At 44.1% G+C, this 27,987-nt stretch overlaps 5 non-coding genes across 5 annotated transcripts; 3 read left to right on the top strand and 2 right to left on the bottom strand.

The window, feature by feature from the left end:
- Nucleotides 1–484: 484 nt before the first annotated feature.
- On the bottom strand, nt 485–556 carry trnag-ucc (transfer RNA glycine (anticodon UCC)). The gene has a single exon. It is a non-coding gene; the product is annotated as a tRNA-Gly (tRNA).
- Nucleotides 557–8,408: 7,852 nt separating this feature from the next.
- On the top strand, nt 8,409–8,491 carry trnal-cag (transfer RNA leucine (anticodon CAG)). Its single transcript has one exon. It is a non-coding gene; the product is annotated as a tRNA-Leu (tRNA).
- A 5,793-nt stretch (nt 8,492–14,284) lies between these two features.
- Nucleotides 14,285–14,372, top strand: trnap-cgg (transfer RNA proline (anticodon CGG)). Its single transcript is given in 2 exon segments — nt 14,285–14,320; nt 14,337–14,372. It is a non-coding gene; the product is annotated as a tRNA-Pro (tRNA).
- A 4,566-nt stretch (nt 14,373–18,938) lies between these two features.
- trnal-cag (transfer RNA leucine (anticodon CAG)) lies at nt 18,939–19,021 on the bottom strand. Its single transcript has one exon. It is a non-coding gene; the product is annotated as a tRNA-Leu (tRNA).
- A 1,282-nt stretch (nt 19,022–20,303) lies between these two features.
- Nucleotides 20,304–20,376, top strand: trnav-uac (transfer RNA valine (anticodon UAC)). The gene has a single exon. It is a non-coding gene; the product is annotated as a tRNA-Val (tRNA).
- Nucleotides 20,377–27,987: the final 7,611 nt, after the last annotated feature.

Here is a 27,987-nt window from a genome sequence, read left to right as displayed (position 1 = left end):
GTTTCCTCATGTCGGTCCTAAATGGCCGATTCCTTATCTTGAGACGATGAGCTCCAGTTCTTGACTCTCCAGCCAGGGGAATCAGACTCTCAGCATCTACCCTGTCAAGTCGTCTAAGAATTTTATACATTTCAATGCGATCACCTCTCATTCTTCTAAACTCCACCGAATATTGGCCAATTTTACGCAATATTTCCTCATACTACAATTGCAGCAAGACCTCCTGACTCTTATATTCCAACACCCTTACAATAAAGGCGAACATATCATTTCCCTTCCTCACTCTCATTAGACCCTTGGTAACTCAGTATTTCCAGCATGTTTTTCCTCTTTTCCTTCTGTAGGGAAAAGAAATGAAGGTTGAAAACATTTTACCATAATTACACCCGATTATGTTTTGGAAACAAGATCCAACTGAACTGCATCAAATTCGATTGTAAACTTAACAGTTTCTGATGGAAATAAACTAATAAGAACACTTAAATGCGATAGCCGGGAATCGAACCCGGGTCAACTGCTTGGAAGGCAGCTATGCTGACCACTATACCACCATCGCTGAAAATAACCAACAATAAAATAGTTCCCAAACATCAGACCCTGAACAGACACTGCAGGCTGTTGGATTTTGTTCTTCATTTGAACTGGTTTCTGACGGATCCTTTCTCGCTCTGTTGCAGTTCCTGTTTCCGCCCAGTCGATTTCACCAACCCCCAATCAATGGAAATTCCACACCAGCCAGTAATTCTTCACCTGATATCGGACTGAAGAGACAGTCGATACCTGCAATACTTGACCAGCTGGAAATACATTTTACCACAGCTCACATCAGCCTTTGAGGAAAGTTAAATAATTACATTAAATCATTACAGAGACCTGAATACCAACTGGGCAGGAATGGCAGCTTAATATTCAAGTCTATAAGATCTTTAGAAAGGACAGGGAAATAGGGAAAGGAGGAGGAGCAGCAATATTACTAAAGGACAATATTACAGCAGTTCAAAGATAGAATATCAGTGAGGGTGAGCGGGCTGTGTAAACACTCTGAGAGAGACCCATCACAAGTGTCCCCACTGTACTCCTCCAGAAGGTATCAGAAGTGCGAGTGCGGGAGGATTTCTTCATTCTTTGTGAAAGTGTTTGTGAGATTGTGGAAATGTCTGGAAGAGGAAAAACCGGCGGGAAAGCTCGGTCCAAGGCCAAGTCTCGCTCATCCCGGGCCGGACTGCAGTTCCCTGTTACCCGTGTTGAAAGGCTCCTGCGGAAGGGGAACTATGCTGAACGTGTGGGTGCCGGAGCCCCGGTCTATCTGGCTGCTGTGCATCGAGTATCTGACGGCTGAAATCCTCGAGCTGGCCGGCCACGCGGCCCGGGACAAACAAGAAGACCCGCCTCATCCCCAGACGCCTGCAGCTGGCCATCTGCAACGACGAGGAGCTCAACAAGCTGCTGGGACGGGTGACCATCGCTCAGGGTGTTGTCTGATATCCAGGCCGTGCTGCTGCCGAAGAAAACCAGCATTGTGAGCTCCAAGAGCAAATAAACCGGCCAAGGCTTAATCTGATAACCCAACGGACAGGACCAACCTGATTGAAATCTTTGAAGAAGGAACAGAAAGTGTAGACAAGTTTAATGCAGTCGATGTGATATATTTGGATTTTCCGAAGGCCTTCTATAATGTACCACATTGTAGACTCATGGCTAAGTTCAGAGCACGTGGAGTCAGGGTCAGCTGGCAGAATGGATAGTAAGTTGGCTACAAAACTGAAAGCCGAGAATAGAGGTTAAGGGTCGCTACTCAGACTGGCAAAAGGTGGGAAGTTGAGTTCCAGTTGCTGGGACCACTGTTCTTCACAATTTACGTTAACGATTTGGATTCGGGAATCGGAAGTACAATTCCAAAATTTGTGGACGACACGAAATTGGGGGATTTAGTTAATACAAAGGAAGAAAGCTTCACAATGCAAGAGGCCATTAATAAAATTGCAGAATGAAGAATCAGGAGGTCACACACTGCTTGGATAATAAGAGTCTAAACGGGATAGAGGAGCAAAGGGATCTAGTGGGACAGATACACACATTACTAAAAGTAGCGACCCAGGTTAATCAGATCATAAAAAGACAAATCAAACAGTAGGATTCATTTCTAGAGGGATAGAGTTGAAAAGCAAATAAGTTATGTTAAACCTGTATAGAACCTTGTTTAGACCAGACTTGGAATACTGCGAAAAGGTCTCGTCTCCATATTATAGACACAGGAGCACTGGAGAAGGTGCAAACAAGATTCACAAGAATGATTCCAGAAATGAGAGGATATTCTTATCAGGAAAGACTGAACAGACTGGGTCTCTTTTCACGAGAAAAGAGAAGGCTGAGGGTTGATCTGATCGAGGTTTTTAAGATAATTACAGGGTTTGTTAGGATCGATGCAGAGAAAATGTTTCCACTTGTGGGGAGTCCAAAACTTCAGGTAATAAATGTAAAATAGTCGCTAATAAATCAAATATGGAATTCAGGAGAAATTGCTTTACCCAGAGAGTGGTTAGAATGTGGAACTCGCAACTACGAGGAGCAGCTGAGGCAAATAACATGAGGGCATTTAAGGGGAATATAGATCAGCACATGAGGGAGAAAGGAATAGAAGGATATGCCGATAGGGTTAGATGAAGTAAGGAAGGAGGAGGCTCATGAGCAGCATAAACGCCGGCATAGACTAGTTGGGCCGAATGGCCTGTTTCTGTGCTGTAGTTTCAATGTAACTCGAAGTAAAGGCTCTTTTCAGAGCCACCCTCTGTATCTGTGAAAGGACTGGTTACTGTCTGAAGGGAGACGCTGATATCATGCTACCAGTGTGGCTTTGAGCTGCTTTTGTCTCGTTGTGGACGAGATGAGGTATTAATGGGACTGGAGTCGGGGCAGTGACCACAGTCCGGTACTTTAAACGGTGACTTATCGACCCCAGCCCACACATCACCAGATTTGTTGTATTTATTTAAACTACTTGCCATGCTGGGCTCGAAAAGAATCACCAGAACTGATCGACTAACATTTCTGCATCTGTGGAATTCAGCGCTTCGCTCCGTTTCTGTTCTATTTTGTTGGATTATTTATAAAACGCATCAAACTCACTGGGGAATCACTGAAATGTAACTCTGTACAGAAACAAATAACAGTGAATTGCCTGGTGCCCAGGAGATCAGGAACATTACTCGCCTTTCGTCCTGTTAACGAGTAAACCGTGTTTAGAGTCCACCGACCCGCTTTGGTTCCATATGGGGGATTACACAGAGAAATCGGGAGGGGAGGAGACAGTCAGAGTGACAGAGCGGAGAGCGGCCTCTGATCTTCCAGCTCCACCTCCAGTTCTCTCCATCCGACAGTTTCAAACCGTTTATCGATAATAGAACCGAACCTCAGCGCTCCGCACAAACCCTGACAGACCCGGGCTTCATATTCAAGGATTCCCAAAACCCGAAGCTTTCAAATAAGCCCCGTTACAATGAGAAATCGTTAATATTCCTGCCTAAATACAGTCCATTCAATAACAAGTCAACTCGGCTCCTCCATTTCAGTCTGTTTCCCTGTTTTATCTCCCCACACATCCCCTCCCAGACGGGTTCAGCGTTTCACAAACACCTTATTGCAGCTTATTTGGAGAATCTCATGTGTTGGGGTTTGAGTTATGACGCGGAGTTTCTCCGCCAGTGTTACCGTCTCACAGAGACTCTCGCTCTGAATCTGTGAAAAGATTATGACCATGAACTGGGACTGGAGCCAAACACATCCCCAGTTCCAGTGAGGCCCGGCCCGGACATCTCATTCTCTCTATTTTATATCAGACAGTATCCCACTTTCATGTCCAGCAATAGAGAGAGAGAGAGAGAGACAGTATCAGTCTTACACTTCCTATCTGTGTCCAAATCACGCTCAATAGCAGTATCCACCTTCATATACAGCACCAGAGAGAGAGAGGGAGGCAGACATGGTGATAGAGACAGAGAGAGCGGTGAGACACAGTGACAGACAGACGTTAACAGTATTAGTTCCAGACTGACCGGGAAAGTGCCGTTTTATCCAGAAAGATCGCGTTGGAGAGACAGAAGATGCAATCTCATCTCTCACTGATATTGTACAAGGGTCAGAAACACTATTAATCCCACACTCAGGGACAGTACAGAGAGGGACAGAAACAATGGGTCACATTTAACCCTCTAATGCCTGTTGTACTATCTGCAGTTTTACAGCTCAGGGCTGTTCGATATTACTCTCAGTGAGCTACAGTTTCACTCCGGTTAAATTAATCTGCGACTGTTGCTGCCTGATATTAACCCTACACGGTCCCAGCAAATACACCGACTCCCACTTTCCTCCCATGTTTCTCCAGGATTGGTTTGAGAAATCCTCTCCCAGTCACACATTATAGGGGCCATTAATGAAGAGAATCCATTGGCTGATTTCACAGCTGCTCACTTTATCTCTGAAAGGCTCTTTGCCATCAAAAGACCCCGAGAGAAACAGCAGGGATGGAAACATCTAGTTTAATAGTTGGAGATTGTAAAGTCAGTCTGGATTCCAGAGTTAGGCACTGGTGGAATCCCATCTGTTTCCCATTCTGGTGCCTGTTCCTGCACTGCCTGTGGACCCCATTCCCTCTGACCTTTCCCCCAGACCCACTTCCTTTGCTCAGACTCGGGATTAATTCCAATTGGGGAAAGTTTGCATCGATTTTTGGATTGGGAATTGTGTGCGCCATTCCCTCAGTGAGCGGAAGAAGATGGTTTAAAACAGCCGGGAATGGAGAGATCACGGCCCCAGGGGGAAGGGAGCAAAGAGCAGCCTCGTTACAGCAGATCATCGCTTCGGGACCGTGTCCGCAGATGGGCTTAGAGATCGGCATTGAGTCCGGGGCAAGTTCAGGGGGAGTCCGGGGGCTGTTTATAAGAGGCGGAGTGGATCAGGAACAGGTCCCTGAACATGGACTGAGAGGGGGGAAGGGAGAGGTCATTCTCGGGCTGTGTGTGGACAGGGTGTGTCCAGGGGAAGGGAGAGAGAATGGGAAGGACCTGCTATTAAAATCATTGCTGCTTTCTCTCCCCAAACCAGTAATGAATGGCCCTGGTTTAGTTCCAGCCTCACCCTATTTATTGTGATTGGATAGTGAAGAGTGGAAACAGAGCCGGACAGTAAGGATGTGGGGAGTTATACAAAGAGCATCTATTGCAGGCATCAGGTGAGAAGTGTGAAGGACACAATTTAAACAGCGGCTGTTTGGTTTCGGTTGAACGGTTAGTCCCATGGGAGAGGAGATTAGAAACCTGACCAGTACAAAGTTCCCTGCCCCATCGGGTAGTCCCATTCATGGATCAGTGCAGGGGTTGGGCCGTGTCTGGATGTCATTAAATTGTTGTAAAACAGCACAACACACCTGGTATGCAGAAGCTGAGTGCTGCAGTACTGCAGTGGAGTCAGACACTGACACTGTTTGTATCACTGGATTTCATTTGTGGATATTCAAAATGATCATTAACAGAGATATTAAACCGATCACGTCTGTATTTTCTACCTCACATGTTCCTGAGCAACAAGAGATAATTTTCTTTCTACAGGCAAACCCTTGAACGATCCAGAATAAATGTGATGCTTCCTCCACCCGAGGCAGAAGGAACAGTGCAGCCAGCTCCTTCTCACACACAGTAGGTATATTATCACTCACAGAGCACAGAGACACAGACAGCTCATCAGTTCCACAGTCTCAGACAGCAGGAGTAGTCAGTACCACACTGATCACAATTTCCAGAGACACATTTTCAATCCTACAGTCAAGCAGAGTCGGTGAGGCAGACACTGTTCCATTTCCCCCTAACTCAGTCCCTCTGACAGGTAGATACAAAAATCCCAGTCCAAAATCACACGCTCAGAGTGAAAGGCACTGTGTCAATCTCACAACAGAGCAAAATTAGCTACGAATTAAATACCAGATGGAAATCACACATGGTACCCGATTCAAAGGTACAGAATGAATCCCAATAATGTACCCCGAGATTCAAATTGAATACTAGCCCAGAACTCTCACACACATGACTTTAATCCATGCAATATCCATTCGAAAAGTGTATCATATGATACAAATTGCATACAAGTCCAAAACTCAGGTAGAGTATCAGAGTGAGAAATATTGAAAGATAGTAAACCTGAGAAACAAATTAGATACCTGTTCAGAATGCACTCGTAGAATGAGATTTAAAGATAGAGTATCAATTCTCGTAGTGCAGACAGAGATACACATTACATACCAGTCCAAAAATCTCGTACAATATTCGACTGAAAGATACGGTATCAATTCCATTTCTACAGACTGATCTAAACAATACATACCAATTCTAAAATGTCACCTTATCAGTTTGAAAGATATATTATCATCCACAACAGTACTCACAGAGATACAGATTTAATAGTACTCCAAAAAGCACACAAATAATCTGATTAAAACCTCGAGCATCAAATCCGAAAGTACGTCCATATTTACTATTTAAACATTGAGATATTAAAGCTATAATATTGAACGCTATAATATAATCTGAGAGAATAATTACGTACAGATACAGAATGAATCTCACATTCAGAGACAGTAGCAGAGACACACAGACACAGAATGAATCCAACTCTCACAGATGCAGAAGGAATCCCAAACTCATATACAGTACTAGAGACTGACAGACACAGAGTAAATCCCACACTCTTATCAAGTACCAGAGACTGACAGGTACAGTATGAATCCCACACTAACATGCAGTATGAGTAACTGCAAATAGGATGAATTCAACTCCCACATACAGTAATGGAGACTGTATATACAGAATGAGTCCCACACTCTCATGGAGTACCAGAGACTGACAGATACCGAAAGAATCCCACACTAACACACAGTATGAGAGACTGAATATAAAGAATGAATCACAAACTCTCACACACACTGCTGACAAGATACAGAATAAATTCCAAACTCACACACAGTATCAGAGAGTGACAGGTACAGAACGAATCTCACAATCACACACAGTACCAGAGACTGACAGATACAGAATGAATCCCACACTCACAAACAGTACCAGAGACTGACAGATACAGAATGAATCCCCCACTCACACACAGCACCAGAGACTGACAGATACAGAATGAATCCCACAATCACACGCAGTACCAGAGACTGACAGATACAGAATGAATCCCACACTCACACACAGTACCAGAGACTGACAGATACAGAATGAATCCCACACTCACACACAGTACCAGAGACTGACAGATACAGAATGAATCCCACACTCACACACAGTACCAGAGACTGACAGATACAGAATGAATCCCACACTCACACACAGTACCAGAGACTGTCGCAGCATGAAATGGTCCTTATCAAAGTCACAATTGATACCCAATGTGACTACCACCATGAAAAACCATCCCTCCTTATCCTTCCCAAATACAATATCTCAACGTGCTGTTATGCTGTTAGTTTAGTTTCCTCTCTCTGCTCTTATTTGGAATGTGTTCCTATTCCATCTGACAACACTTGGTATCATCGTATTATGTTCGTCCACAAGAGGAGATCATTCGGCTCATCGTGCCTGTGCCGGGTCAAACACACGTATTCGTTCAAAATTCGTTCAGAGATAGATTGAGTGCTTTGTTATCAGAAAATTGCGTGAACCCCCACAGTCTACAGCTTTCCACCTCGCTATCAACGACACGGCCTATTTTTGTGTCACCTGCAAATGTCTTTATCATGCCTCCGACGTTTAAGTCCAAATTGTTAATGTATACCACAAATATCAAAGGACCAAGTACCGAGCCCTGCTGCACCTCACTGGAAACAGCCTTCCAGCCGCAAAAACACCCGTCGACCATTAACTTCCTGCCACTGAGCCAATTTTGGATCCAACAAGCCGCATTCCCTTGTATACCATGGGCCTTTACTTTTTTGACCAATCTGCCATGTGGGAACTTTTCAAAAGGCTTGCGAAAGTCCACGGAGACGACATCAATTGCGCTACCCTCATTGATCCTGCTTGTCAACTCCTCGAAAAATTCAATCAGGCTCGTCAGACACGACCTCCCCTTAACAAATCCATGGTGACTGTCCTTGATTCGTCCGTGCCTTTCGAAGTGACAGTTTATCCTGTCCCTCAGAATTGATTGCAATAATTCGAAATGGAGTCTTTCTCCTGTTTGCTGTTCTGACAGAGAAGATGGTGAACAATGCTCAGGCCCGGCAAGCTCAGTCGGACAGAACACGAGGTTCTTAATCGTGGGTTCGAGCCCCACCATGGGTGAGTAACATTTTAAACTTTTATGATGCTTTCACTGGCCAACAGTGCAGAAATGATGCAGAATGAAACATGAAATCGGTCGTCAGGATGGCCGAGCGGTCTAAGGCGCTGCGTTCAGGTCGCATTCTCTTCTGGAGGCGTGGGTTCGAATCCCACTTCTGACATTTGTTATCTTTACTATGACGTGGAAATATTTTATTTATGGATTGGGCTGCAGCTGATTTTACTGCCAAGTCGATTTGCTCCTCCCACAAAAGCAAATGGCTTTGTCATGCATATGTGACTTGAGAAGTTTCCAACGGTGAAATGTTTGACATATTAATGACCTGGACAAAGAAATAGAACAGCAGTGGGAAACATTTAAAACGGTGATCAATAGAGTCCAGAAGAAATATCTCCCACTAAAAAGCAAGAACAAACTAGCCAGAAATGACACACCAGGGATGAATAAAGAAATAAGGGTAAAATTGAAACGAAAGAAAAAGGCCCACACTGGACAATAAAGGAGAGAGGGGAATGTGAAAAGACTGGGAAAGAAGACTGAAGAACGATTCGAAAGGCAAAAAGGAATATCAAAAAAAGCAAAGTATTCTAGACACATCAACAGCCAAAGAAAGTTTAGGATAGGAATAGGGCCACTAAGGGATACACACGACAAACTCACAGGCAATGACAGCGAAATGGCAGAAATATTAAATAATCACTTTGCTTCAGTATTTACCATGGAGACTAATATTGTGGGCATGACAGGAGAAGAAGAGATCAAAAAATATGTAAAGACATTTAAGATTGAAAGGGGGGAGATAATTGATAAACTAATCAAACTTAGACAGGAAATTTCCTGCTAGGAGCCGAACCAGAGTTTCAAACCGCTCAGCCACGCTAATTTCCGTATTACTGTTCAGGAGCTCATTTCACAGGGACACGATTAGTGCGCTCCATTTAGGGAGGCTCAGTGAAAGGCGGAAATTGATCTATTAATCGAATCATAGAATAAGACAGCGCCATACGGATGCCATTCGGCCCATCGTGCCTGTGCCAGCTCTCTGAAAGAGCTGTCCAGTTAGTCCCACTCGCCTGCTGTTTCTCCATTGCCCTGAAAATGTTTCCATCCAAGCGTTTATCCAATTCCCTTTTGAAAACTGTGAGTTAAGAAAAACAATATTGAAAGGGGTGCTGGGGTCTCTGCAGCGTCGATGTAGAGTGTGTGATGATTGAAGTTATCAAGATGGTTGCTTTACACATGGTATGTTGTGCAATCATCCTGAAATATCTTCAATATCCAATACAAGTTGAATTGCAAACCTGATGGACAAACACTGGAAAACAAGTCACGAGTGAACGCAAATCATCTGGGACCCGTTTTCAGCTTCACGGCACTTTAAATAAAGTGAAATAACTTTGCATTGAAAATATTTGGAACTTGCATCTGTGCCTTCACCTGTTCCATTTGTAAAATTTGCTGGCGTCTGAAGATGTGCACGCCTCTGCTCCCTCCATTGAACAAGAAAGGAGGTGTTTGACGATGACGGGACCTGTTGCTTATGAGCTCATCCTTCACATTGAGTGGGTTCGCGTTTTTTAAACGGCGTCAGCTTTAGCCCAGCGGTGAACTTCACAACAAACAAGTTCGACACCGTCTCACCGCGGGCACTGACTGACATGTTTATTGTTATTTCTTTCAGACCAAAATGAATAGTGACCGTGATTTTAAATTTGCACTAAGTGATTTTTAGATAGTCGCCTTTAAATGTTTCAAAGGCGACTTAATTTATGATAGTCCGGCCATTTCACCAGCCGTGTTGAAAACAAAACATGTCTCTGCTTTTCGCGTCTTTTTTCGAAAGGCAAAAAATATATTTCCCGTGGCCTCTGAAGGATGGACAAGTACATTACAGAAAGCAGAAGCAAGTTCACCGAGCTTGAATCGTCTGACCACGTTAAAGGCAATGTTTTCAGATATATATGCAAGTCGTTGTTGTCTGTTTCTGTGGTTCTCTTTCTTCTGTGCGTCCATCTGCAGGTCGATTTTGAATCAATACCAGTGTTCGTGTCAGTTTGTTGCATGAAATAAATGAGGGTATCAGGCTCTCCCCTCCCTGCCACTGGGTCGGTACTGAGTCAGGTTTTCGGCCAAACACCTGTTTCTTTTCTGTGGAAAAGCAATTAAAACCTTCATTCGGGAATTATCCAGTCTCATGTGAGCGGTGAAAGAAACAGTGACCCCGATGTGATGTGAACACGCAGACTTTTGATCTGGAGTCAGACCTTTGCGCCTCGCACTCGTGAAGACAGGATCCAGGATGTTATTATACACATGAATGTTTCTCAAACACCGTTTCATTTATCCCACCTTGGTTGAATAGACAGGACTTACCAAATTTCCACCAGGTCCCACCGGGTGTGGGACAGTATTGGAAGCAGCCTTCACCCCCAATATCACGGGTCTTTCATCGCCTGCTCTCAGCGGGCTGCAAGTTATGGACTTTGTTCACATTTAATCAGCAGTGTGAATCGTTAAATATTTATTCATTTTTAATGGGAACAAGGTTTCCGCCCGAAAGGAACTGGGGACCTTTCGCGTGTTAGGCGAACGTGATAACCACGACACTACGGAAACCTGAAGCTTGCAGTCCCGTGTTCGGGACATAACGCCTCAGCCAAGCTGATTTCACAGGGATACATTCACTGCGCTGTATTTCGGAAGGCTGCAGAGAAGGATCGGTGGCGATGGTCAGGCAGGGAATCCCAGAGCATCGCGCCCACACAAACATTTCACTGTTTTTCATGTGCCTGATATCCGACCGCAGTTTGAACTGTAGCGAATCAGACATGCTCAGATGACATTGTTCACAGAGTGTTTTCTTGTCGCCAAATCACACATTCGAAAACTTGAAATGAGATGAAGAGATCGGAGCCATTTAAAGTGCTCCCAGTTACTGCAGATCAGGAATTAAAACCTTGCACCGGCATCAGGACGATCAGAATGAGGCAATGAATCCGAAAGTGGGAAGAGAAAGGTGCAACTTTCGTCCATGGGTGGGCTCAAACCACCAAAGATTTTGATTAACAACCGAACGCGCTAACCGATTGCGCCACAGAGACCACCCAGTGCATGTGTTTGCAAGATACACTAAAGCAGCGTGTCACCTAGCCAAAGTTACAAGTTGCAGCCACAGAATGCAATTGACAACTATCAGTGTTACTTTTCCAGAAACAAAGGATGGGACATTGTTTGTGGAAACATGGAAACGATATGGTCTCGCTCACAGCGTCGATATCACCGCCAACCAGCTCTCCTGCAACCGACGCGCCCACCGGTGCTTTGTCTGTCACTCAGTAGCACTGTGGGAGAACCTTCACCACACGGACTGCAGCGGTTCAAGAAGGCGGCTCACCACCACCTTCTCAAGGGCAATTCGGGATGGGCAATAAATGCCGGCCTCGCCAGCGACGCCCACATCCCATGAACAAATAAAGAAAAAGTATTCTAAGCGTCCTGACGCTGATGTCAGGTTTTGATCCCTGATCTGCAGTAACTGGGAGCGCTTTAAATGGCTCCGACCTCTTAATTTCATCCACAACATCAGAGTAACTGTTCCAGGGGGACATGCCGACTCAGCTGCGTCTTGGCCGCCTGTCTGGTCAGTCTTTTATTCGCCTCCAATTCCGTTTCCCAAAGCGTATCTACAGATTCACAAAGCTGTTTGTCATTTCGGTTCCTTTCGATTTGTCCAGCTCCCGACTGGCAATAATTTGCAATCCTCGTTGCAAACCTCCGCCTTGCATTGTGTCCAGTGATGGGTTATGTGGAGAGACTGGAGAAGCTGGGATTGTTCTCCTTCGAGCAAAATAAGGTTAAGGGGAGATTTAATAGAGGTATTCAAAATTATGAGGGGATTTTGATAGAATGGATGGGGAGAAGCTGTTTCCATTGGCAGGAGGGTCGATAACCAGAGGACACAGTCTGCATTTGTCGAGCGCCTTTAACGTAGTAAAACGTCACAAGGTGCTTCACGGGAGCGTTATTGAACAAAATTTGACGCTAAGCCACATAAGGAGATATTGGGACAGGTGACCAAAAGCTTAGTCGAAGAGGTAGGTTTTAAGGTATGTGTTAAAGGAGAGAGAGGCGGAGAGGTTTAAGGAGGCATTTCCAGAGCTTAGGTAGCTGATGGCACAGCCGCCAATGGCGGAGCGATTTAAATCGGGGATGCGCAAGAGGCCAGAATTGGAGGAGCACAGAGATTTTTTACATTCGTTCATGGGATGTGGGTGTCGCTGGCAAGGCCAGAATTTATTGCCCAAACCTAATTGCCCTTGAGAAGGTGGTGGTGAGCCGTCTTCTTGAACCGATGCAGTCCGTGTGGTGAAGGTTCTCCCTCAGTGTTGTTAGGTAGGGAGTTCCAGGATCCAACGGCGATGAAGGAACGGCCGATATATTTCCAAGTCGGGATGGTGTGTGACTTGGAGGGGAACGTGCAGGTGGTGTTATTCCCATGTACTTGCTGCCTTTGTCCTTCTCGGTGGTTGAGGTCACGGGTTTGTGAGGTGCTGTGCAAGAAAGCAATCGAGTAACAAGTCGAGCAATGTATTCCGCTCAATCATTGATCATTCCATTCAGATCTTCTGCTTTTCAGCTGCACTTCCCCCCAAACATTGCAAATAATTTTGCTCAGTATTTGTTTCGCTGGTTTAATATTTTGTTCTCCGGCTTTGCCAGATTAATATTTCATTTCAATTATCAATGACAGGGAGCAATGAACAATGAACTAGTGAGCAAAGTTTCGTTTATTATTAAAAAGCAGTGATTCCGAAATTATCCAGGCTGATATGAATGGTATAAGAAGTAGTGATTTCGACATGATTTAAATACGCAGCCTTCAGAATCCAGAGTCAGACGCGCTACCGTTTCACCACGAGGTCTACTGATGGCATAGATTATATATATATATTATATATACTTATTATATACTTAAATATATATGTTTGATGCAGTGTTCCCTTGTGGTTGGGAATAGTTCATTGCACAAAAATAATTCAAGTCTGTGAGACATTTAATGTTTTTTTAATCGCCATTAATACGTTCTGTTGCACACTGAAGGAAATGCTAACTTGTTTGCCAAGTGACAATTAAAACGTCAATAAATCTTTGTGTTTTGTATGTCATGAACTTTTATCCCTTCCCGTTTTACATACTGTATTTTAGGAGTCTGCTTAAAAGTGTTTAGTGCTTATTGTACCAGGAATCTGGTGTCGCCGTTGTTAAATTTAAAAAGGTTTGTCGCCCTTTTCATGCATGAACAAACTCGACCCTGAAGGTTTATGGGGAGCAAGTCCCAACAACATGCTTCCCTCCGAGGTTAAATCGGGGACTTTCTGCGTGTAACTGGTGAACATGATAACCGCTGCACTATGGAAATGAGAAACTTTTCGTTCTCAGCTCTGAAGGAAGTGTCTCGGGAAAACATGAACTGTTGACTCTCTTTGCACTGACTCTTTTCACGAATATTTCATCGATCGAAACTGTCCAAGTCACAGGGAAAAAATGTCAAAGTCATTAAACTCCCGAATTAGCCACAAAATCTATCAATCTCAGTTTTGAAATTTTCAATTGACCCCCAGCCTCAACTGCTTTTTGAGGGAGAGAGTTCCAGAATTCCACTCCCCTTTGTGTGAAGAAGTGCTTCCTGACATCAACCCTGAACGGCCCAGCTCCAATTTTAAGGTTATGCCCCCTTGTTCTGGACTCTCCCCACCAGAGGAAATAGTCTCTATCTGCCCTGTCAAATCCTTTAATAATCCAAACACCTCAATTAGATCACCCCTTAATATTCTGCACTCAAGGGAATGCAAGTCTGGTCTTTGCAACCTGTCCTCATAATTGCTTATCAAGGATAGCCAACAAAAAGGGTTTTACGACGGCTGGCTCTTTAATGCGTTGGGTTTTGTCAACGGGCTCGTTGGTCTAGGGGTATGATTCTCGCTTCGGGGTTGTCTGTCCAAATATGTGAGAGGTCCCGGGTTCAAATCCCGGACGAGCCCTTATTTTACTCTTCAACTTCCAAAGACAGAAAAGTACCCAAATCACCCCACATGAGTGAAACAATTCCAATGTTTCATACTATCACCAAACACAACTGCCCAACGTGGTTCTGATGAAAGGTCATTGACCTGAAACATTAACTCTGTTTCTCGCTCCACAGATGCTGCCTGACCTGCTGAAGGTTTCCAGAATTTTCGATGTCATCAGAGTATCACTTCCCTCATCACCTAACTACACTCCTCCACTAGATGTCGCCTTGTGGTGCAAACAGGCTCCTTCGGCACAGCCAGGTGTTCTGCTTTAGGCATTAATTATAACGATAACTTTTGAACTTGTGAGTTAAAACATATGGCCTTGCCCATTGACCAGAGAGCAGAATGGTGTTTATCTCTCACCAGTGCAGCTCTTTCCCGCTGCGTCAGCTTGGAATGATACGTAGCAATCATACATATCTCACACCTCTCCTGCTTCCCTGTGAAGCTGGTAAGACGAATAACACACAATGCTGTCTGACACACATACACACCAGCTCTGAATGATTTAAAGGCCTTGTTATGATTGTCAGAGAATTGTTTATATCAAAAGGATAATTAAACTTATGAGTATTATGATATCAGCTCCGATCCAAGAGTTTCTGGACTTCAGAATCTACTCGTCTCTATATTAAACATATGCATGCATATAAAATGAAGCAAATCTGACTTATGATTGTAGTTTCATTCTCCCAACAGAGATTTATACTTCCTTACTTAAGAGGCAAATGGTAAAGGTTAATATTAATTCAATATAAAGACTAACTCTTTCCTTACAATACAGATAGCCCAAACTAATATAACACCTCAAACTGATAGAGCTTCTCAAATTAAAACAGTACCTCAAACTAATACGGTACCTCAAGCGAATACAATACCTGAAACGGATAGAGAATCTGAAACTAATATAATACCTCAAGCTAATACATCATCTCAAACTAATAAAGTACCTCAAACTAATACAGTACCTCAATCAAATACAACACCTTAAACTAATACAGTACCTCAAACCGATACAGAACCTGAAACATAAATTGATACCTCAAACTAATACAGCATCTAAATCTAATACAGTATCTCAAAGCAATAAAGTACCTCAAACAAATACAACAGCTTAATCCAATACAGCACCTCAAACTGATGCAGAATCTGAAATTAATATTTTTTATTCGTTAATGGGATGTGGGTGTCGCTGGCGAGGCCAGTATTTATTGCCCATCCCTAATTACCCTTGAGAAGGTGGTGGTGAGCCGCCTTGTTGAACCGCTGCAATCCGTGTGACGAATGCTCTCCCGCAGTGCTAATAAGTAACAGACAAAGCAGCGATTAGCGCGCCGGTTGCAGGAGAGCTGGTTGGCGGTGATATCGATGCTGTGAGCGAGATCAGACCGTTTCCATGTTTCCACAAACAATGTTCCTTCCTTTATTTCTGGAAAAGTAACACTGATAATGGACAACTACATTTCTGTGGCTGCAACTTGAAACTTTGGTCAGGTGACACGCTGCTTTCGTGTATCTTGCAAGAAACCGCACCGGTTGGTCTCTGTGGCGCAATCGGTTAGCGCGTTCGGCTGTTAACCATAAAGGCTGATGTTTCGAGCAAGAAAACACTCAATGAACAATATCATCTGAGCATGCCATTCGCAAAAGTTTAAACTGCGGTCGGATAACAGGTACATGAAAAAAACAGTGAAATGTTTGTGTGGGCGCGATGCTCTGGGATTCCCTGCCTGACCATCGCTACCGATCCTTCTCTGCAGCCTTCCGAAATACAGCGCAGGAAATGTATCCCTGTGAAATGAGCTCCTGGACAGTAATACGGAAATTAGTTTGGCTGAGGGGTTATATCCATATCACAGAGCTTGAAGCATCAGTTTTCCGTAGTATAAAAATGATTAAATATTGAACGATTCACATTGCTGAATGATGTGAACAAAGTCCATATCTCCCAGCCCTGTTAATGCAGTCCGCTGAGAGCAGGCGATGAAAGCCAGCGTGATATTGGGGGTGAAGGCTGCTTCCAATACTGTCTCACACCCGGTGGGACCTGGCGGAGATTTGATAAGCCCTATCGATGAAACCAATGTCTGAAACGGTGCTTGAGAAACATTCATATATATAATAACATCCAGGATCCTGTCTTCAGAGTGCGTGGCGCAAAGGTCTGACTCCAGATCAAAAGGCTGCGTGTTCACATCACATCGGGGTCACTGTTTCTTTCACCGCTCACATGAGACTGGATAATTCCCGAATGAAGGTTTCAATTGCTTTTTCACACAAAACAAAACAGAAGTTTGGTCTGAACCCTGACTCAGTACCTACCCAGTGGCAGGGAGGGGAGCGCCTGATACCCTCATTTATTTCATGCAACAAACTGACACGAACACTGGTATTGATTCAAAATCGACCTGCAGATGGACACACACAGAAAAAAGACAACCACAGAAACAGACAGCAACTACTTGTACATATATATATATATATATGTATATATCGCCTTTAACGTGGTCAGACGATTTAAGCTCGGTGAACTTGCTTCTGGTTTCTGAACTGTACTTGTCCATCCTTCAGAGGTCACGGGAAATATATTTTTTGCCTTTCGAAAAAAGACGCGAAAAGCAGAGACATGTTTTGTTTTCAACACGGCTGGTGAAATGGCCGGACTATCATAAATTAGGGGTCGCCTTTGAAACACTGAAAGGAGACTACCTAAAAATCACTGAGTGCAAATATAAAATCACGGTCACTATTTATTTAGGTCTGAAAGAAATAACAATAAACATGGCATGATGTGGAGATGCCGGTGATGGACTGGGGTTGACAATTGTAAACAATTTTACAACACCAAGTTATAGTCCAGCAATTTTATTTTAAATTCACAAGCTTTCGGAGGCTTCCACCTTCCTCAGGTGAACGTTTGTTGGAAACGTTTGTCATTTCCAACAAACGTTCACCTGAGGAAGGAGGAAGCCGCCGAAAGCTTGTGAATTTAAAATAAAATTGCTGGACTATAACTTGGTGTTGTAAAATTGTTTACAATAAACATGGCAGTCAGCGTCCGCGGTGAGACGGTGTCGAACTTGTTTGCTGCGAAGTTCACCGCTGGGCTAAAGTTGAAGGACGCGAACCCACTCAATGTAAAGAATGAGCTCAGAACCAACAGGTCCCGTCAACGTCAAACACCTCCTTTCTTGTTCAATGGAGGGAGCAGAGGCGTGTTCATCATCAGACGCCAGCAACTTTAAGAAATGGAACAGATAAAGGCACAGATGCAAGTTCCAAATCTTTTCAATGCAAAGTTATTTCACTTTATTTAAAGTGCGGTGAGGCTGAAAACGGGTCCCAGATGATTTGCGTTCACTCGTTACTTGTTTTCCAGTGTTTGTCCGTCAGATTTGCAATTCAAATTGTATTGGATATTGAAGATATTTCAGGATGATTGCACAACATACCATGTGTAAAGCAACCATCTTGATAACTTCAATCATCACACACTCTACATCGACGCTGCAGAGGCCCCAGCACCCCTTTCAATATTGTTTTTCTTAACTCACAGTTTTCAAAAGGGAATTGGATAAAAGCTTGGATGGAAACTTTTTCTGGTCTGTGGGGAAACAGCAGGCGAGTGGGACTGACTGGACAGCACTTTCAGAGAGCTGGCACAGGCACGATGGGCCGAATGGCATCCGAATGGCGCTGTCCTATTCTATGATTCTATTAATAGGTCAATTTCCACCTGTCACTAAGCCTCTCTAAATGGAGCGCAGTAATCGTGTCCCTGTGAACTGTGCTCCTGAACAGTAATACGGAAATTAGCGTGGCTGAGCGGTTTGAAACTGTGGTTCGGCTCCTAACAGGAAATTTCCTCTCTAGCTTTGATTAGTTTATGAATTATCTCCCCCCTTTCGATCTTAAATGTCTTTATATTTTTTTTGATCTCTTCTTCTCCTGTCATGCCCACAATATTAGTCTCCCTGGTAAATACTGAAGCAAAGTGATTATTTAATATTTCTGCCATTTCGCTGTCATTGCCTGTGAGTTTGTCATGTGTATCCCTTAGTGGCCCTATTCCAATCCTACATTTTCTTTGGCTGTTGATGTGTCCAGAATACTTCGCTTTTTTGATATTCCTTTTTGCCTTTCCAATAGTTCTTTAGACTTATTTCCCAGTCTTTTCACATTCCCCTCTCTCCTTTATTATCTCGTGTGTGCCTTTTTCTTTAGTTTCAATTTTGTCCTTATTTCTTTATTCATCCCTGTTGTATCATTTCTGGCTAGTTTTTTCTTGCTTTGTCGTGGGATATATTTCTCCTGGACTCTATCGATCATCGTTTTAAATGTTTCCCACTGCTGTTCTATTTCTTTGTCCCGGTCATTAATATGTCAAACATTTCACCATTCAAAACTTCTCAAGTCACATATGCATGACAAAGCCAGTTGCTTTTGTGGGAGGAGCAAATCAACTTGGCAGAAAAATCAGCTGCAGCCCAATCCACAAATAAAATATTTCCACGTCTTGGTAAAAATCAGCAATGTCAGACGTGGGATTCGAACCCACGCCTCCAGAAGAGACTGCAACCTGAACGCAGCGCCTTAGACCGCTCGGCTATTCTGACTACCGATACCATGCTTTATTCTGCATTATTTCTGCACTGTTGGCCAGTGATAGCAGCATGAAACTTAAAAATGGTCCTCGCCTAATGTGGGGCTCGAACCCACGATTCTGAGATTAATAGTCTCATGTTCTACCAACTGAGTTCGCCAGGCCTGAGTGCTAATACCCGCTTTATCTGTTATTGCAGCAAGCAGGAGAAAGACTCCATTTCAAATGAGGGACAGGATCAACTGTTACTTCGAAAGGCACGGACCAATCAAGGGCAGTCAGCATGGATTTGTTGAGGGGAGGTCGTGTCCAACTCACCGAATTGAATTTTTCGAGGAGATGACAAGGAGGATCGATGAGGGTAGCGCAATTGATGTCGTCGACATGGATTGTAGCAAGGCTTTTGAAAAATTCCCACATTGCAGATTGGTCGAAAAAGTAAAGGCCCATGGGATCCAAGGGAATGTGGCTTGTTGGATCCAAAATGAGCTGAGTGGTAGACAGCAAAGGGTAATGGTCAACGGGTGTTTTTGCGGCTGGAAGGCTGTTTCCAGTGGGGTGTCGCAGGGCTCGGTACTTGGTCCTTTGCTTTTTGTGGTGTACATTAACGATTTAGACTTAAGCGTAGGGGGCATGATTGAGAAATTTGCGGTTGACATAAAAGTAGGTCGTGTGGTTGATAGCGGGGAGGAAAGCTGTGGACTGTGGGGGTTCAGGCAATTTTCTGATAAAAAAAACACTCAATCTGTCTCTGAACTTATTTTGAACGAATACGTGTGTTTGACCCGGCACAGGCACGATGGGCCGAATGATCTCCTCTTGTGGACTAACATAATACCATGATACTAAGTGTTGTCAGATGGAAAAGCAACACATTCCAAATAAGAGCAGAGAGAGGAAACGAGTCTAACAGCATAACAGCACGGTGAGATATTGTATTTGAGAAGGATGAGGAGTGATAGTTTATCATGGTTGTAGTCACGTAGGGCATCATTTGTGACTTTGATAAGGACCATTTCATGCTGCGACAGGGGCGGAAACCTGATTGGAGCGATTCAGCCCGGGCGCGGCCCCATCGTGTGCGGTGAGACGGAGGGGGGCGGGTGGAAGCAGCATAAAAGTTTAAAACGGTACTCGCCCAACGTGGGGCTCAAACCCACAACCCTGAGAGTTTTTAAAGATAAGGGGGAGCAGCCACTGTCTGTGTCTCTTGCTGCAATGGAAGAACACATTCCAAGTACGAGCAGAGAGAGCACACCATTCAGCTACCCATTGTGTAACATACCATGCCATCGGTTTCCGTAGTGTAGTGGTTATCACGTTCGCTTTACACGCGAAAGGTCCCCAGTTCGATCCCGGGTGGAAACATTATGTTGGAACTTGGTCTCCACAAACAGACAGATCGATTTTCTTCTCCTGCCAAAAAGGGAGACAGTGGCTGTTGCCGTATTCTTTGTCACCTGCATATTTTACTTCATTAAACAGATAATTTTGAGTGAGAGAAAACTGATCCACAGTGACGCTCTTTTCAAGTTTTATTCCCTTCTCATCTGGTAGGATATATTGGCTTTGGAAATAGTGGCTTTTGAAAGGAGTTAGTCGGGTGGGATGGACAAACCTTTTCCAATGGTGGGGGACAATGGAATACGAACCAACCATCCACCAAGTTCTCCCGAATTATCCGGTTCAATGGGAAACCGACCAACAAAAGCCCTTTCATTGACAGTGGAGGTTCAGACAATTTTCTGATAACAAAGCGCTCAATCTATTTCTCTTGTCTCTTTCCCGATGTTTCCGGATACTGTCTGCATCTCTGCCCTGTGTTTATCTCACTATGTGTCCACCTGCAGGGTGGTTTTTGAACGAAGATGTGTGTTTGTCTTCTGTTATTTGCATTAAATAAATGAGGTCATCAGGTGCTTCCCTCCCGGCCAGAGGCAGACTTTAGAGCAGGGTTCTGTTAATTGTGAAGACGCAAAGCAAACTTGAATTGCAGAATTGTTCAAACCGGCTCTCAGGGAAAAAACTGCGACCCCGACGTGATTTGAACACGCAACCCTGTGATCCGGAGTCAGACGCGCTATCGTTGCTCTACGAGGCCTGGATGCTACATTGCGTGTTTGTTTCTATCAATGTTTGTCAAGCACCGCTTTAGAGCTCCGAGATTGGTGGAATGGGTTGGCTTTCAAATCCCCGCCCACTCCCACCGGACGTCAGGCAGCATCAGAAGTCGCCGTCACCTGTCAGCTTCAGCATGGCGCTCGCTTCCATCGCCTGCTGTCAGCGGACTGCAGCAAATCCAATTCCATTCATCCTGCACCCAGAATTATCACATCACAGGAAATGGATGTGGGAAACTGATCAAGGTACATAACAGGAGGGGATCTTCTGAAAAACATTTAGACTTTCCGTGTTTAGACTTCGATTAGAACTGCAAAAAAGAACGTGTGAAAATATAAACTATGGGTGTGATGTTTATACATGTAGGAAACTGCTCAAAATACATAACAGGATGGGAATCTTCTGAAAAACACGTGGACTTTCGATGTTTGGACTTTGGTGAGAACTGCAAAAATGAACGTGTGAAAATATAAATTATGGGTGTGATGCTTCTATTTAAAGTGAATGTTTGTTTGCGGATTTCTCCCGTTACTGTCGCAACTATGGGTTGTTAATCCATCAACAATAACTTCCGCTTGAAATTAGCCCGAGTGGTTACAAAATAGCAATTTTAATAGACTGATTACAACAGAGTTGCACGACAGGTGTCTTCAACATTACATTCAACAGTATTATTATTATAATACAACTGTCTACAGATTACATTAATGACAAGCAATCAACACAACCTGGACTGTCTGCGAATCCAGGTAGATCAGACCTGACCTTTGCGGACTGCCTGTGGAAATGGACTTCTGACTATCCCCTATTGAGAGCTCTAACATTTGAGAAGGGAGCATGCCCTATCTTTATACGATTCGGCTGCATTGTTCTGTACGTAAGCACCACTGATCTTAACTCGTGGTCGTAAACCATTCCACTTTGCTGACTCTCAGAATCCACCAAGGGTTGTTTATTGTCTTAGTTTTTTTTAGACTTTCTCCGTCATCAGGTTTTGGATGATTATACGAGGTGAGCACAACCTGGAGTTCAGGTGTCCAGGACACACAAGTTTCGCTGGACATCAACATTTCATAGTTTCTCACCATTTCAAAAATATTCAGTTCTCTGTTCTTCCTACCAAAGTGAATAACCTCACATTTCCCCACATTATACTCCATCTGCCACATTCTTGCCCACACGCTTAACCTGTCTGTATCCCTTTGTAGACTCTTTGTGTCCTCTTCACAGCTTACTTTCCCACCTAGATTTGTATCTTCAACAAACCTGGAGACATTACACTCGATCCCTTCATCAAGTCATTACAAGTCGTCTATAGGCATATAAATAGCAAACTGGTAGTGAGAGGAGGGGTAAGAACGATTAGGGACCAAAAAGGAGATCTACACATGAAGGCACAGGGCATGGCTGAGGTTCTAAATGAGTATTTTGCATCTGTCTTTACCGAGGTAGAAAATGCTGCCTAATCACAGTAAATCACATTAAATGGGGAGGTAGTTGAGATACTGGATGGGGTGAAAATTGATAAAGAGGAGATCGTAGAAAGGCTGGCTGTACTTAAAGTAGATAAGTCACCTGCTCCGAATGGGATGCATGCTAGGTTGCTGAGGGAAGTAAGGGTGTAAATTGCAGAGGTCCTGGCCATAATCTTTCAATCCTCCTTAGATACAGGGTTTGCTGCCACAGAACTGGAGAATTGCAGATGTTACACCCTTGTTCAAAAAAGGGTGTAAGGATAAACCCAACAACGAGAGGCCAGTCAGTTTAACCACGATGGTGGGAAGGTTTTAGAAATGATAATCTGGGACAAAATTAATAGTCATTTGGACAGGAAAGCCACTTTGGATTTATTAAAGGCAAATCGTGATTGAGTTTCGTGATGAATTGACAGAGAGGGCTGATGAGGGCAATGTGGTTGATGTTGTGTAAATGGCCTTTCAAAAGACGGTTGATAAAGTGCCACAAAATAGACTTGTCAAAATGGGCGATAGTGGATGCTTCCTTATTCTTTAAAAGCGCTTTCTTTTATTTCACTCAACAGATAACTTTGAATGAGCGAAAACTGATCCACAGTGAGGCTTATTTCAAGTTTATACCCTTTTAATCTGAAAGGATATATTGGCCTTGGAAGGATGGCAGCAAAAATTCACCAGATTGTTGCCAGGGTGCAATAAGTTAAATTATGAGAAGATGTTGTATAAATTAGGTTTAAAATCACACAAGTCACACTGCAAAACGTTTTCATTTTTGATACATACATTAATGACCTGGACATGAGTATACAGGGTATAATTTGAAAGATTGCAGATGACACGAATCTCGGGAATGTAGTAAACAATGTGGTGGATCGTATCAGACTTCAGGAGGACATAGAAAGCCTGGTGAAATTAACTTTAATAATAGAGGCATAGAGTACAAAAGCAGCACAGTTATGCTAAACGTTTATAAAACACTGGTTAGACTGCAGCTGGAGCATTGTATTCAATTCTGAACACCGCACTTTAGGAAAGATGTCAAGGCCTTGTAGAGGGTGCAGAGGAGATTTACTGGAATGGTAACAGGGATGAGGCACTTTAGTTATGTGGTGAGACTGGAGAATCTGGGATTATCCCCTGAAAGCGCAGAAGATTAAGGGGAGATTTGAAAGAGTTGTTCAAAATAATGAAAGGTTTTGACAGAGCAAATAAGGAGAAACTGTTTTCAGTTGCAGAAGGGTCGGTAACCAGAGGACACAGATTTAAGGTAATTGGCAAAAGAGCCTGTGGCGACATGGGAGAACATAATTTACACAGCGAGTTGTTATGATCTGGAATGCGCTGCCTGAAAGACCGGTGGAAGCAGATTCAATAGTTATTTTCAAAACGGGATTGGATAAATACTTGAAAAGGAAAACAATTTGCAGGGCTTATGAGGAAAAAGCTTATGGTGGTGAGACATCTTGGATAGCTCTTTCAAAGAACTAGCACAGGCACGATGGGCCGAATGATCTCCTTCTGTGTTGTAACATATTAAGTTTTGCTGGACGGAGAAGCAACGCATTCCAAGTCAGAACAGAGACAGGAGACTAAGTCAGTTCCCCATTGTTTTTAATGAGATAGCAGCGCTTTCCGTAGTGTCGTGGTTATCGCGTTTGCTTCACATGCGAAAAGCTCCCGAGTGTAAACATTGTTTTGAAACTTGCTCTCCATAAACATCCACGGAGGAGATTTTTTTCTCGTGCCAAAAAGGGCGACAGTGGCTGCTCCCTTATTCTTGAAAAGCTGCATCTTTTAATTCACGAAACAGATAACTTTGAGTGAGAGAAAACTGATCCTCAGTGACGCTCATTTCAAGTTTTATTCCCTTTTACTCTAAAAGGGTACATTGGCATTGGAAGGAGCGCAGTTCAGATTCACCAGAATGTTAGCAGAGCACGAAGGGTTAAATTATGAGGAGCGGTTACATACTTGTATCCCCTGGAATATAGAAGTCTTTTTATGATTTTGAAAGGTAGATAGACAAACCCTTTCCGCTGGTGAGGGAGTCTAAGACAATATCACAATATGACAATAGCTGTTTTACGAGTGAAAACGGCCCGACGCATCACTGTGAGTGTAAGAGACGAGCCTCTTGGTGCTGCGTCCTGTGCAGTGAATGTCAAAACTTGTAAATGTTGCAGAAAGTGTTCGGGGTTCAGATACACAAATCTCTAATGGGAATGAGATTTTGTCAGAGGTTGCAGCCTTCCCCACTTCTCTTGCCCTTTGCGAGGCACCTGTTCCGGTTTAAATTTACAAACTGGGTGAGTTGGTGATCACGGTACAGCAGACTCAGCGGTCCCGGGTGAGAGAGAGAGAAATCAGCCCGGGCGCGGCCACAATGTGCGCGGTGACACTGCACGGGAGGTCGGGGGTGGAGTCAGAGCTTGGGTTCGCCCCTGAAAGCAACATAAAAAGTTTAAAAGCGAATTCGCCCAACGGGGAGCTCGAATCCAAGATTCTGAGATTGAGGGTGTTATGCTCTACCGACTGAGCGAGCCGGGCCTGAGAAACCCAACCACTCTTGTCTGTCATTGCAGTAAACTCGCCCCTGGGTGTCCATGTGTAGCAATCCCAAGATAACGTCCATTTCATTGGCTGTGTTTATCTGTGTGTATGAGTTTGAACGAATACGAGTGTTTGCCTTCTGTTAGTAACATTAAATAAAAGAGGGCATCAGACACTTCCCTCACTGACACTGGGGAACCAGTGAAAACGCGAATAAAGCACTAATTGCGGAATTATACAGAATCTTATCAGCGCCAAAAGTAGCTTTAGAATATATACACCCAATAAATAAATAAATAATACAGGTATATGTAAATACATTTGCAACGAACAGAGTCACAAAACCAGAAATATTATTTGAATCTAATACAAGCACTCCCAGATATATTTAGAAACCGGATATGTGTTTTCTGGTGGTGTCGTGGTTAGGATTCGGCATTCTCACTGCTACAGCCTTGGTTTGATTCCTGATCAGAGGACTTGCTGTTACAAAAAACAAATGCCAATTTTGGAGAATCACAGCAAATGTTCGACACAGAAGGAGGCCATTCGGCCCATCATGTCCGCGCAGGCCGAAAATGCGCCACTCAGCCGAATCCTACTTCCCAGCGCTCGGTCCGTAGCCTTTTTGGTTACGCCACTTCAGGTGCATATCCAAGTATTATTTAAATGTAACGAGGGATTCTGCCTCGACCACCCTCTCAGGCAGTCAGTTCCAGACTCCTACCACCCTCTGGGTGAAAATAATTCTGCTTAGCTCCCCTCTAATCCTTCCACCAATCACTTTAAATCTATGCCCCCTGGTTATTGACCTCCCTGCTAAGGTGAATAGGTCCATCCCATCCACTCTATCTCGGCTCTTCATAATTTTGTACAACTCAATTAAATCACACAACTCCCTCTGAATACCAACATATATTGGACTCTCACCTTTTAAAAAGTATTCTGCTTTCGATTCTTCCTACCAAAGTGGACAATTTCACATTTTCCCACCTTATACCACAACTGCCACCCTCTTACCCAATCACTTAACCTGTCCACCTCCCTTTGCGTCCTCCTCACGGCTTACTTTCCCACCTACCTTTGTATCATCAGCAAACTTGGATACATTACACTCGGTCCCCTCATCTCAGTCATTAATATAGAATGTAAACAGCAATTGCAACATAAATTGCAAGGGCCGTTCGCGTGTAAAGCGAACTGGTAACCACTACACCACAAAAAACCGCTGGTGATTTATACTGGACAGAGGGGAACTGACCAGTCACCTCTCTCTGCTCTGATTGGGACAGTTTCACTTCTCTTTAAACAACACCTGTCCTGTCCCACACTAAAATCATGGAATGGAATCATAGAATATTACAGCACAGAAGGAGGCCATTCGGCCGTGTTGCCCTGCCTACTCTTTGAAAGAGCTGTCCAATTTAGTCCAAAAAACCCAGCCTTTTCCCCGTAACCTTGCTAATCAGTCCTCTTCAAGTACCTGTCCAATTGCCTTTTGAAAGTTCCTATGAAAGCTGCTTCCACCACCCTTTCAGGGAGTGGCTACCAGATCGTAACAACCCTCTGTGTGAAAAAAAAATCTCCTCATTTCCCCTCTAGTCCTAAAAGCTCTCAATCCTTTTCCACGGATGCCTTTTTACAAACATTTCATTCATCAAAACCACACAAGTTAAGCAGGAAAAATTCTTCATTTTCAAGTAATTAACGTTCCGAAGGTGCTCCCTAATTTCCCTCCCCGAACCTTATGAATCAGGTCATTCTTGTCCGGATCCTTTTCCACATGAACCGGCCTCCCCCCCCCGCCCCGCCCCTCAGGAAGTAGCCATTCTGATTCTGTGACTGTGGCCAGCTTTGTTCAGGCAGTTGGTTTGACAGGGACCTCACACCGCACCCTCCTCCCGTGTTTTCTTCCACATCCGCAGATTGGAGCCGGGGCCTGGACTGATTTTTTTTTCTCTGTCTCACCCGGAGCCGCTGAGTCTCCGACTCAGATCACAAACCAACTCTCCTGCACCCGATCACCAACTCACCCAGTTTGTAAATTGAAACCGGAGCCAGTGCCTCGTCAGAGGGCAAGAGATGTCGGTGAGGCAGCAACCTCTGACAAAATCTCAGGCTCATCAGAGAGGTTTGTGTATCTGAATCCCGAATAACTTTCTGCTCCTTTTAAAGTTTTGACCATTGCACACAACGCGGCACTGACAGACTCGTCTCTTGCACTGACCGTCAAGCAAGAGAAGAGTTCACTCGCGAAAGCAGCGGAAAAGTTTAAAACAGAACTCACCCAACGTGGGCCTTGAACCCACGATCCGGAGATTAAAGATTCTCATGCTCCACAGACTGAGCTGGCCGGACGTACGGACACGTCTCGATTTAGTCTGTTATTGCAGCGAGGCGGCTGCTGGCTCCCCCGAGGGGCTGAGTTTCGAATCGGAGAAGGACACAGCTCAGAAGCAGGCCATTCGGGCCATCGTGCCCGTGCCTTACCCGACAAACCATGTACCAGATTCTCCTGAATTCCAAGGTGTGGAACGAAAGCGAACAACAAAATCCCTTCCATTCGAACGTGGAGGTACAGGCAATTCTCTGAGAAACCGGTTTGTCTATTTCCCGGTGTTTGCCTGTCTCCCTGGCTGTGTTTATCTCTGTGCGTGTGGAGCTGCAGGCTGATTTTGAATTAATAATTGTGTTTGTGTGTGTTTCTTGCAATAAATAAATGAGGGAATCAGACGCTTCTCTCCCTGACACTGGGGAACGAGTGAGGCAGAATTCAGAGCAGGGTTCTGTTTATTGTGAAAATGGGAATGCAATATGAATTATTCAGACTTCG

Source organism: Heptranchias perlo, unplaced genomic scaffold (genome assembly GCF_035084215.1).
Source record: "Heptranchias perlo isolate sHepPer1 unplaced genomic scaffold, sHepPer1.hap1 HAP1_SCAFFOLD_50, whole genome shotgun sequence".
Taxonomy (NCBI): domain Eukaryota; kingdom Metazoa; phylum Chordata; class Chondrichthyes; order Hexanchiformes; family Hexanchidae; genus Heptranchias; species Heptranchias perlo.
This window is presented reverse-complemented; position numbering and strand designations above follow the sequence as displayed.